Source organism: Aulonocara sp. 'chitande type north' Nkhata Bay, linkage group LG12, assembly GCF_057382095.1.
Source record: "Aulonocara sp. 'chitande type north' Nkhata Bay isolate Kocher_YH1m ecotype deep benthic linkage group LG12, A_spYH_male_GT1.1, whole genome shotgun sequence".
NCBI classification, from domain to species: Eukaryota; Metazoa; Chordata; class Actinopteri; order Cichliformes; family Cichlidae; genus Aulonocara; species Aulonocara sp. 'chitande type north' Nkhata Bay.
The window spans coordinates 10443366-10456072 of NC_141355.1; the positions used below are offsets into that span (position 1 = coordinate 10443366).

Consider the following 12707-nt stretch of genomic DNA (forward strand, 5'->3'; position numbering starts at 1 on the left):
AGGGGAAGTGGCATTGACGCAGGTGACTACTTTTTCACCCGCAACTCAAAAGAATTACCACCTCAATTACTTATTGTTTTTCTGTGAACTCTCTGCTCTCACCGTGTCAGCATCCTTGCAGTTCAGCTTTGTTCTGATGTGACCAGTGTGAAATTTTACTGTTACTTGACTGTGGATGAAGTAATTTTTTATATTTTTGTTAATCTGACAAACTGAGGAAATCTGAAACTACTATGGGTTTTTTAATACCTGTATTTGTTCAGATTCTTTGGCAAATTAAAGCTATTATAAGTAGACAAATGCTAATGTATTAGCTAGCTTTACCTGTCTGCAAAGTTGCCATGCAGACAGAAAAAATTAAACCAGATGAGTGTCAGATTGTCAGCTTCTTTTTCTATGATTTCTAAAAGGATTATTGAGGATTATTGATATTGATAATAGATGACAGGGATAATTCTACCCTTAAGAGGTATTAGTTGCGGCGAATAAGCCTAACCCCATTCTGCACTGCAGTTCAGCCTGTGGTAAACTGCAGCCACAAGGATGTTATTCTTCACTATCTTCATATTTACATGTCCAGTGAACCAATGCCGTCCCTTTAATATGATGCATGTCGTCTAATATGACCAATGTTTATGAGAAGGTGGGCCGCCAGAAGTCTAAGTTACAGGCAGGGGTGAGTAGGCTCTCAGCCATCTTTCACAAAACACTTAAAAATAATAAACACAGCAAGTGGAGCTCGATTATGCGTCACTCCGTTTAGACTGGTTCATTTTTGTCATTTTTGTTTGACAACAAAACAGAAACACGTGAGACTGATAAACATACCAGTAGGTCCATGAGTATAAGACATTATAGCTGCATTTGGATTTCTTATAGTGGCATTGTAAAGCGCTTTGGGTGCCTTGAAAAGCGCTATATAAATACAATCCATTATTCTTCAGAGTATTTTAAGCTTATTTTAAGAAAATACACTTCCAAATTCACAAGGCAAATGCTGTTTCTGTGGATAGGCCACCTACCTTAATGGAAGTGACAGCCCATTGTTTTTTGGAATAAACAGAAGAAAACTGGGTTCAGTTAGGATGGCTGAACAAGCACAAATTCAGTTTTCATCTCAAGAAAAATCAGACAAGAAAGACCGGAGTAATAGCATGGAGGACGCCAGCATTCTAAACAGGAAATAAATCTTCCCAACCAGGAGAGAGACTTGGTATCAACTACCTCTTCTATTATTATTTGTGGTTAAAGGTTAGAAAAATGCCTGTTCACTCTGCAATACATGAATACTCTTCCTCTATTTCCATAATTTCTACAGGAGTCATCAGCTTGTGAGGATGCTGACTGTTATATATTTAAAAAGGAGACATAATATTACTTGGTGTATATTCTTATTTTTTATTTTTGGGCTCAAATGGCATTTCTTTGCATGATTTAGTGTTCAAAAGTTAGATTGTCTCACACTGTCATTTATGTATCTCTTCAGTTCATCGTCAGAATGAAACAGGCTATTTTTAATCCTCTCTGGGATTAATAAAGTTAAATTTAATTTAATCTAATCTAATAACTTTAATCTCAGCCAAAACGATTTACTCACGAACAAATAAAACACTGAAAAAGCCAAACAATAAAATTTTTAAGTTATCAAAGTGACTTATATATCATGTTTAACCCGAGTAGTGAAAGACCACGGGGGTTTGAAGACGATGTAAGATAAGAGATAAGATAAAACTTTATTAATCCCTCGGGTGGGTTCCTCTGGGAAATTCGGTTTCCAAAAGCACAGCACCGACAGAAGTTACAGTTACAGAATATTATATATATATATACACACACACACACACACACACACACACACACACACACACACACACACACACACACACATATATAAATACAGAGACATATATAAATAAAATATACGAAGGGGATAAATAGAATAAATAGGAATAAAAATAAAAATACAAGTGAATTGCACATTTCAAGTATTGAGGTCTATTTGCACCATTGACTATTAACAAAAGTATTGCACAAAAGGTATTGCACAGTGAGGTGAAGAGGCACTACAGCTTAGTTGTTCCCCCCTCCTTTGTCCACCTGTTTCCCCTCCCTCTCCCCTCCAGAGAGGAGTTAAACAGTTTGATGGCGTGTGGGACAAAGGAGTTTTTAAGTCTGTTAGTTCTTGTCTTGGGGAGAAGCAACCTGTCACTGAACAGACTCTTCTGGTTGTTAATGGCCGTGTGCAGAGGATGCCCAGCATTGTTCATAATGTCCAGCAGTATTTTTAGTGTCCTTTTCTCTGCCACTGTCACCAGAGTGTCCAGCTTCATGCCGACCACAGAGCCCTTCCTGATCAGTTTCTCCAGCCTGGATGAGTCCTTCTTTGCTGTGCTGCTCCCCCAGCACACCACAGCATAGAAAAGTACTCCAGCAACCACTGACTGGTAAAACATCCTCAGGAGCTTCCTGCAGATGTTAAAAGACCTCAGCCTCCTGAGGAAGTACAGTCGGCTTTGGGCTTTTTTATACAGGTGCTCTGTGTTGCATGACCAGTCCAGTTTATTGTCCACCCACAGCCTGAGGTACTTGTACTTGTTGACCACCTCCACCTCCTCCCCCTCTAAATAAAACATTGGTTCAAATAAAAAAAGCATGTTAACGTTTTCCACTAGAATTTTTGAGTTAAGCCAACTTCTGGCAGAATAGCATTAATTCAAAGCAATATTTTTGAGTATGGTGAAGTAGCTTTTTTGGCCACAATTAAAAACATTCTTAAGTAAAATTAACTTAATAATTTTCGACTAGAACACAAAAATTTAAGTTGATCCAACGTGAATTTTATGTATAGTGAAGTTACTTTTTGGCCACAAAAAAAAACACATTCTGAGTAACATGAACTTAATAATTGTCAACAAATACACAGGAATTTAAGTTGATCCAAGATTATATTTATGTATGGTGAAGTAACTTTTTGATCAAAATAAAACACATTTATAATTAAAATGAACTTAACTGTCGGCATAAATAGTATTTATGTTGGTCAAATATGATATTTTGGTTACAGTGTAGTAATTTTTTGGTCCTACAGGAGATTCTATAAGGGCATTTACCTGTTTCCCAGCAGGCTAAGTCGCTCCAAAATACAACCTTGATCAAAAGCTGTGTCTTATAACCATGACTACCGCGTGGGCAGGCTCATGCATGGTGGTGCCTGCCCACAAAGAAGTCAAGGTTCTAAGACCTTAGAAACTTGTCGATCACTTTTTTCCCCAAACGAAGGTCAGCCTTAACATGCGCTGTGTGTGCTCTTGTGTCATGACCTTCAGAAAAAGAAATGGATGTTGTGTGTATTTGTTTGAATGCGGCAGATGTGATGCCAAATACCTGGACATCAGCTAAGGGACTCGTACCTGGTGCTCAGAAAGAATAGAAATTCAGACAGATGTATTCAAATGAGTTAGACCCATTTAATTACAATAACAAACATCACAATTCTTTAACGTGCGTGTGAAGTGCAAGATTTGTGGGCTTCCGTTTCCTAGAACACAAATTGCCCGCTGAAACTTAAGGAACTGTGTATTAAAATTGTAATACAAGCTACTACTTGAATCCTCTTTTTTTTTTTTTACTTTAACATGTGACAGTGAATCAAAACAAAAGATGACAGGCAGACATTAAATGCACTAATTTAAACATAAAATGAGCAAAGCTTCTTTCATTCAACTTTGTCAGCACTCTTACAAAGTATTCTTGATTCTCTTCTATATTTGACTTTTCACCCTCAAGATTAAGGCCAGCTAAAGAGGGCATTACACAAACTTTAAAACACACCAGTACCCTCAGAACACAGGTCATGGGAGAAATTAAACGCATTCCTTAAAAATGTGCAAATAACAGCATTTAAGACACGGCAAAACATTAACTCAGAAGACTTAAGAACAGCGCTTTAAAATTTAGTAAAACACATTGATGTAGTGCCAGAAATGCAGGAATAAGGTTTTTGTGAAACTCACTCACGAATGGTCTATCAAGTCTGCCTTAGAAAATACCAAACTTAAGATTCATTACTTTAGAGCTGGCTTTTTGTCCATCAAGCTCAAGGCATAGCTTTTGAAATACCTCAAAGGTAAATTTCAGCTGCTTGGGATAGGTAAGGTTCAGAGCGTAGATTACTCCCATCATCAAAGCACAGGATCTGGCAACATCAATCCTCTCCAGGATCTTGGATCCCTCAACGATGATGGTTGCAGGCCCATCACCAATGATAGCAATCTTCATGATTTGCATTGCAAGGTCTGCGTTGAGCTCCTCCTCATCCTTGTAGGAGAAATAAAATGTTAGGATGTATAAAATACATAGCTCAAGCACTTCAGGATGACGTGCATAAGGGAATGAACTACTACAGGTAGGAAAATAAGCTAAAACAGGTTGTCTTTTGTGTTTTTCAGTGATTTTACTTTGTCATTCTGTAATTTTTAAAAGCTAAATTAAACCATAATCCAACGTTTAAAATAAAAAATGTCTTGTTTTTCACAGTTTTGTTTTTCCACTTTGAAAAGAAAATCTAATAAATCATTTTTAAGGGTTATTCCACTTCTAAGTGAAATTTTATCTATTGCCATATTGTCACAGTTAGAAAGTGAGAAACAAGCCTTTTGTAAACAGCACACTAATTCTCCTGATCCGGAAGCAATCCATTTGCTTTAGCAGAGCATAAACAATGTAAGTGAATAGCAGGTGCTAGCATGTTGTGTGCAAAAGTGATTAAAATGACTCAGTAATGAAAACAAATATTTCTTGGGAGCTCAGTAATCATGTTCACGGCAAATGAAAAGTGCAAAAGTAACACGGAAGATTTGCAGAAGCTGATTTAGACTTGAGACTACATTGCAGTTACGACAAACACCGCTGTAAACATCCACTGCATGGTGCATGGATATAACGCAACAGTTGAAAAAGCCTCCAGCTTCCATAAACAAACACACACAGCCACTACTATACAAGCATAGTAAGCTGCAGTAACAATGGATGGGTCTTTGATTTGTTGAAGAAATATTGCACAAATAGCATGTTGGTTTATAGACACTGGTCGGCAGTGGCTTCAACTGCTGTGTTATAACCATGTGGAGGCTTACAGCAGTGCTTTGTCGTAATGTAGTCCCAAGTCTAAATCGGCTCCTGAAAATCCTTCATGTCAATTCATACTTTTCATTTGCAGTCAGCATGATTCATGATTCTGAATTACTCAATTCAAGCTTACTTGTTAAAGCTTACTTCAGAAGGTCCCTTGGTATTCGATACCAGGAAAAGATGATGGTTTGAGCCTTTGTCCTGGCAAGAAACACAGCAAAGTAACTGAATATTTCGGTGAGATTCCCACTTTCTTTAGAAGGCTGACCACGTCTTAACTGGAACCCCTAGATCTGCAACGCCAGGACAGTGTATAACACCAGAAAGTCGTGCCTGCACAAAAATACAAAAGATGGTATTTTCAACTTCACCTGTGAGTCTTCAATACAGTGAATAAGTTTCACCTGTCAAAGCTGTGTGAGCTAGAACCAAACATTCAAAACTACATAGACCTGAATACACTGGGTGCTGGAAAACTAACTACCCTACCATATGCGGCACAGTGCACTTAAGTCTGGTCTTTTACCTGTGAAAATAGGCCGAGCAGCCGGTGAAGAACCGCTCTTAGCGGTCAACAGACACACCGGACTAATGGCGACCGCACTTCCTGCGCAGAAGCCAATGGGGTTGAACTTCACCCCGTAACGTTACGAAAATTTAGAAGCGTTTCTTAACAATTACTAACATAAAATGCTTCCCTTCAAAAAATAAATTTCACATTTCAAAAATAAAATCACAGTGAACACAACTTAGCTTGGCTAGCTACGTTAGCATAGTAGTTTGCGCCGGGGCTAACAACGTCCGCTATCTTTTAATAATTATAAGACAATTACAGTGGTCTGCATTAGAGTAACGTCAGTGTTACATTTTCCAAAAAGAGCCCAACAATTTATGCTATCGTGGAATTAGCTGCTGTGTGTATATTAAAACACACAAACGCGGGGGCAAGCTAAGATGTATGTTATGTATGTTACGTCGTTGTTTTAAAGTAAACTAACAAAATCCAGAGCGACTGCAAATATGTGTAATTTCGCATAAAATTACTCACCGTTCGCGACGAACACAGCTCTTGATAAACCTTGAACACGTGCTGTTGAATATGTCCGCTTGAGTAGAAGAAGGGAACTGTGAGCTGTTTACACATCATCAAGTTGTATTTTACATCGACAGAACTTAAAATTATATTGTTTTTTGATTAAAAGAAGATTTTAAATTCAGACAAATCACGATTATATATTGAGTAAAGAGGCATAATTTATGTGTCACCCGAACTCAATAAAATAAAAATTTTAATTAGGAAGTCTAACAGTATTTATGAACTTGATTTTTCATTTCACAACAACATATATATGTAAGTAATGACTAAAGGTCACATTAATTACTTTTTAGAGTGTATCTGAACCGGCAGTGGACCTTCTCTGGACCTCCCGAAGTCCACAACCAGTTCCTTAGTCTTTGAGGTGTTGAGTTGCAGGTGGTTTGTGTGACTCCAATGACTCCATGTGTCGGTCGGCTCAGATATTTGAAGTTTACACAGCTACATTCTCACCTGAAAATATGTTAAAAGTTTTTTTGCGACCCAGAAAGAGAAATAAGAGTAATATTAAGTCGTTTCCGCCATTGTTGGAAACTGGAATTGGCTGGGCCGCGCTATGAATTCTGCAATATGGATTTTCAATTTTGTTGTCCGGGTGGACAATCGGGAGAAATTTGGGAGAATGGTGGCTCTGGGAGATTTTCGGGAGGGGCACTGAAATTCAGGTTGTGGCAACATCACTAACCTTGTCAAACACCTCAGAGTAAATCATATCACAGAATATGACGAGCATATGTTGAGGTGAACTGAAGAGGAGGACAGGGACAGGTGCTGCTAGGGCGAGACAGACGTCTCTCACGGAGTCCTTTAGTGCTGCAGGCAGGCAAGGTGTTCAAATAGTGCACAATTTCAGTTTTTTTATTTCTATATGATGAACTCTGCATTATTAAGTTATAAGAACAAGTAATCTGATGTCCTGTAATCATTATGATGCTATAATTTGATATACAATAAATTAAATACGTTTATGTACAAATTATCGGTATCGGATCAGTATCGTCGATACCACCCTGAATATTACTTGGTATTGGATCGTAAAGGAAATCAGTGGTATCGCACATCACTAATGTTAATATATTTGATTCCAAATATGCAGGCGGACATCACCAAGAAACCACTTACCAAGCATACCAGCATGGTGCATCCAAACTGCTTGCATTCCCATTTTAATCTATATGATGCAGATCATATCTGAAATCATAACAGGAAGTACATCTCAGTCAGTCACAATTAAGACTCTCTTGTTTTTTAAAGAAGAGGTTTTATGGGCTTTGTGTTGATTCATGATTTTGTTTGGAAATCTTTACTTCTTGCTTCCTTCATATTCTTTTCATCTGCTTTGACTGAATAAGTATTTTCTGTGGAAAAATAGCCTACAATTGTCCCTGATCAATTTTCCAGTCTGTGCTAAATTAGCTACAATTCCAGCAGTAGGGGAAAAAAAGAATTAGAAGCATTAGGACCAAGCTTAAAGATATTTATATTTTTTCTGAACCACCATGTAATTTCCTGTGACATATTGACGTCAAGTCTCCGTGTTGTTCCTGTATCATCTTTGTGTCTCAGGTAGACTTTTTTCTGGTTATTTTTGACCGAGCTCAGTGTTGTCTCGTTTTTCTCTATTTTAGTGGTAATTAAAGTGTCTTTCTTTGTGATTAAATCCCAGTGTGGCTTGTTTTTGTCTGCTTAGATCATCCTAATGAGCATTATCCTAGTATGACAAAACTGGCTAGAATGTATAAAGTTGCTGGTGGCCACCTCACTAAAACAGAGAGGTGCCTGAAAACTATCAGCCAGCATAACCTGTCTGGCTGATAAAATATGTAAAAGTAACAGCTGTCATCTCAGCTTGCAAAACTGTGGCCACTGGCTAGAAATGAGAGGAATGGCAAATGTGGCCCTTTTACATTTCTTTTCTGTTTTTTTGTTTGTTCAACAGGCACAGCAGCAGCTACTGACTGGGTCGGTGCTTCCTGAAAGGTCAGCGGTGAGTTTGTGGGTAAAAATACAGCAAAAGATAAATGTGATATGTGCACATACGAGAAGTCATTTGACTGTGTGGAACATGCCTGCCTGTGGGTAGGGCTGAGTCCACACCTGCTTCTGACAATGTGCAATATAAAATATACTTTGCTACGTGTTAACCCTGACAAACTACTGACATTTGAAAGAATCCTCCAGAAATCGTTAGAGTGCATGAAATACACGTCTGCATGAGGGGAAGAGGGTCTTCTTTTTTAATTCTGTAATTAAGCAATGACAGGACAGGGTGGGAAAAAAAACCTGTCCTGTCCTGTCCACATCATGATTTCTTTTTCATGATGTTGAACCTCGAGATTCAGATGCAGTAGATGTACTTGGCTGTGACTTCTTATTAGCAGGTGAAAGTGCCACTGGCTTTGGCAAAAGCAGCAGTGTGAGATGGATTCAGTCACTGCTGCTCATTCACATATTCAAAAGGTACTTATACATTGAGATACAGGATAGGAGTATTTTTTACTTAAATATGTGTATTAATTACAGTGCATACAGTAATAATCCTTTACATGAGAAAAAGTTGTAAGGTTAAAAAAGCGAAAACAGCTATTGTGTTGTAATTAAAAACATGGTTGTAATACTATACATGAAAATACAACATTAATGTTGTTATTTTACAGCAATTTACCAGCTCTCAGTAAAATTTACAACAACCTTTTACAGTGTGAGTATAGCCTGTATTCAGCGTCTGCTTTATGTGGCATAAGCAGCTACACTTATGTATATGTTGCATCATTGCTGCAATAATTACAGTCAGGAGGAGAGTCACTGGAGACAGAAGGTGTAAAATGATTGAGGAATTGGACCTGAATTACATCACTATATTCTTGTTCACAGTGGAAACAGCAAATTACTTTCCCCAGCAGAACAGTGCAAACCACCACCCAGAGGTCTCTTTCCATCCCAATTACTGCAGGAACTTGTGAAAACAGAGCATTTTCAGGAGGGCGGTGGCTTTACAGTGGACTGCTGGATTTCATCTTCAGTAAAGGGTCCACAATCAGGAGAGCTGCTGACTGACGAGTGTTCCTTGCCAGAAAATGCCATCGATCTCCCAAATGCAACACTGCCCGCCTGCACAATCCAAGAGCACCTCACAGAATGCCAATTCCAAAACTCTTGTCTTTCTCAATGAATGCGCCGGTCTGTAACCTGGCTAGCACAAATTGGATCAGAATCAGTGGAGGTTTTATTCCTTCTGGCAGTGCCTGGAGCCCAGTATTTCACTGCAACAACTGTCAGTCATTGGGCGGGTGGATTTGTTCCTGCTTTTAACTCGGCGTGTCTCGCTTCTCAGTGCAAGCCACTTTTGAAGTAGATTACCAGCCAGCTCTTCTTTCTGTCCCAGAGTGAGGCCACTTGCCAGTATATTATCAGTCTTTGGATGGTCTCATCCCTCTTACTTCTATTACTGTTGCCATAGTTGAGCTGTACATCTGGCAGAGTCATAAGAAAAATATTGTGCACACTAATTTCAAACTGCAGATGATGTGATTATTTTTGTCAGATATTTAAAAGCACACACACACACACACTAGATTGGAAAGGGAATTTGCACAGAAATGGGATCTGGTTTCAAAACCACTTCGGTTTCACTGAGCATGAATCTCTCAGATTCCAGGGCTGTGATGTAGTTACTGCATTTAATTCATGGCAGCGCCAGACTGTGCATTGAGCCCTTGGGAACACAAAGCATATTTTCCTTTATCTGGGAGCCATTGTGTTATTTTTCATTGTGGCTGACATTTCAAAAGCTATCTCCCTCAAAGTTCCAAGTTCACCTATCAAGTGCTGCCCTTACCCAGACAGATTAGGTGTCAGTTTGTTTAAAATGTCAGCCACTCTCCCAATAACACTTGTACACATGTGAGGCTTATGGGATTTACAGGTGTATGAGAAACTCAGAAGATGAAAGACGGATGTAACATGACAGACAGCTCAGGGAAGCATTCAAACACGTTAATGTTATCTGGTGTGAATATCAACACATCAAAACAGGATAACTTTGTTCATTTTGAAGGTTAATATTATCCCTTTGCTTCCCACTAAATGTGTAGCATAGTGATTATGACAATTCCAGTAATAAATTCTCAGGCGAGATTTCTACTTCTGACTTCTTTAAAGGAGTCTGTATTTGTTCACATATAGTATTGAAAGTCAGGTGCAGCATTCTATAAAGTCTTCAGGGGGTTGATTGCTTTTGGTTTCTCAGTCTTTTGTGCTCTGCTTGAACTTGTACGAGGAGCCAAACCCATTCCTGCTTCTGAATAATATAAAATTTAATAATTATATCACACTAAGTGATTTATGCCTGTGAAGTTCCATGAACTTCAACTTGGCTGAAAATGTAGGCATTCTTTTTTATAATTTGAATTTCAGGTCCTTAAAAAAATAACCTTGCCCAATTTGACCTAGCCTGATGTGGTTTTACAAAAGTGCCAGTGTACTGTTCCAGTGTACAGTCCAACCTTGGTCAGTTTTTTTAACATATTATTATTATTGTACAGGGTGGGCCATTTATATGGATACACCGTAATAACATGGGAATGGTTGGTGATATTAAAGTCCTGTTTGTGGCACATTGGTATATGTGAGGGGGCAAACTCCTCAAGATGGGTGGTGACCATGGGGGCCATTTAGAAGTCGGCCATCTTGGATGCAATACGAAGAGGGTCATGTGACACATCCAACTTATTGGTAATGTCACAAGAAAAACAATGGTGTGCTTGGTTTCAATGTAACTTTATTCTTTCATGAGTTATTTACAAGTTTCTGACCACTGATAAAATGTGTTCAATGTACTGCCCATTGTGTTGGATTGTCAATGCAACCCTCTTCTCCCACTCTTCACACACTGATAGCAACACCGCAGGAGAAATGCCAGCACAGCCATCCAGTATCCGTAGTTTCAGGTGCTGCACATCTCGTATCTTCACACCATAGACAATTGCCTTCAGATGACCCCAAGATAAAAGTCTAAGGGGGTCAGATCGGGAGACCTTCGGGGCCATTCAACTGGCCCACGACGACCAATCCACTTTCCAGGAAACTGTTCATCTAGGAATGCTCAGACCTGGCACCCATAATGTGGTGGTGCACCATCCTGCTGGAAAAACTCAGTGCCAGCTTCAGTGCATAAAGAGGAAACACATCATCATGTAGCAATTTCAAATATCCAGTGGCCTTGAGGTTTCCATTGATGAAGAATGGACCCACTATCGTTGTACCCCATATACCACACCAAACCGTGACTTTTGTTGTTCCAACAGTCTTGGAGGGATCCATCCAATGTGGGTTAGTGCCAGACCAATAGCGCTGGTTTTGTTTGTTAACTTCACCATTCACATAAAAGTTTGCCTCATCACTGAACAAAATCTTCTGCATGAACTGAGGGTCCTGTTCCAATTTTTGTTTTGCCCATTCTGCAAATTCTGTGCGCCGATCTGGGTCATCCTCGTTGAGATGCTGCAGTATCTGGAGTTTGTAAGGGTGCCATTTGTGAGTAGCTAATATCCACTGAAGGGATGTTCGACTAATGCCACTCTCCAGTGACATGCGGCGAGTACTACGCTGTGGGCTCTTGCTGAATGAAGGACAGCCACTGATGTTTCTTCATTAGTGACAGTTTTTTTGCGTCCATATTTTGGCAAATCCAACACTGAACCAGTTTCACGAAACATAGCAAGCAGTTTGCTAACTGTAGCATGGGCGATGGGTGGTCTCGTAGGGTGTCTTGCATTGAAATCTGCTGCAATGACCCGGTTACTGCGTTCACCAGATATCAACACAATTTTGATCCACTCCTCACGTGTTAACCTCTTCGACATGTCAATGGCTGTGAACAAAGAGAAACTTGTAAATAACTCATGAAAGAATAAAGTTATGTTGAAACCAAGCACACCATTCTTTTTCTTGTGACATTACCAATAAGTGTCATGGTCCTGAGTCTGAGGACTCAGTGTTTTGTGTTTCCTTATGCTTTTGTTCATTCCGAGTGTGTATTCTGTTGTGATTTTGCCATTTGTTAGGTTTCTGTTCTTTGCCTGCCTGCTCCCACTTCTCTGTGTTCCTTCTGTCTGTCCATGGTGTTATTGTGTCTGCTCATGAGTCTGCCTGTCATGTTCAGTGTCCTGTCTGATTCTCTGTGTCTGTTAGTTTCCTGTTTTATTCTGAAAGTTCATGTCTCATGTCAGTGTGTTCAGTTTTACCTCTCCCCTGTCTCGTTAGCCTTATTGCTCCCAGCTGTGTCTCCCTCCTGTGGCCCATTCCCTGATTACTCCCCGTGTATTTAAGCCCTGTGTTTTCCTGTGCTCTCTGTCGCGTCGTCTGTTTAATTCCATGTAGTCTGCATTATTCCATGTTTCTTAGTGTCTCTCTCCTCCTCGTTTCATGTCCTCCCTTTTGCATTAGTTTTCCCAGTTTAGGTTTATGTTCGGTTCTGCTC

General features: G+C 39.4%; 1 long non-coding RNA gene across 2 annotated transcripts; it reads right to left on the reverse strand.

The window, feature by feature from the left end:
- Positions 1-3471: 3471 nt before the first annotated feature.
- On the reverse strand, positions 3472-6318 carry LOC147316945 (uncharacterized). 2 transcript variants are annotated; one of them, XR_015131761.1, is made up of 3 exons: positions 6179-6318; positions 5275-5463; positions 3472-4317 (listed from the first exon to the last, which is right to left on the reverse strand). It is a non-coding gene; the product is annotated as an uncharacterized LOC147316945 (long non-coding RNA). The 2 variants fall into 2 exon arrangements; XR_015131760.1 differs by having other exon boundaries at positions 5261-5463.
- Between the last annotated feature and the right edge of the window lie 6389 nt (positions 6319-12707).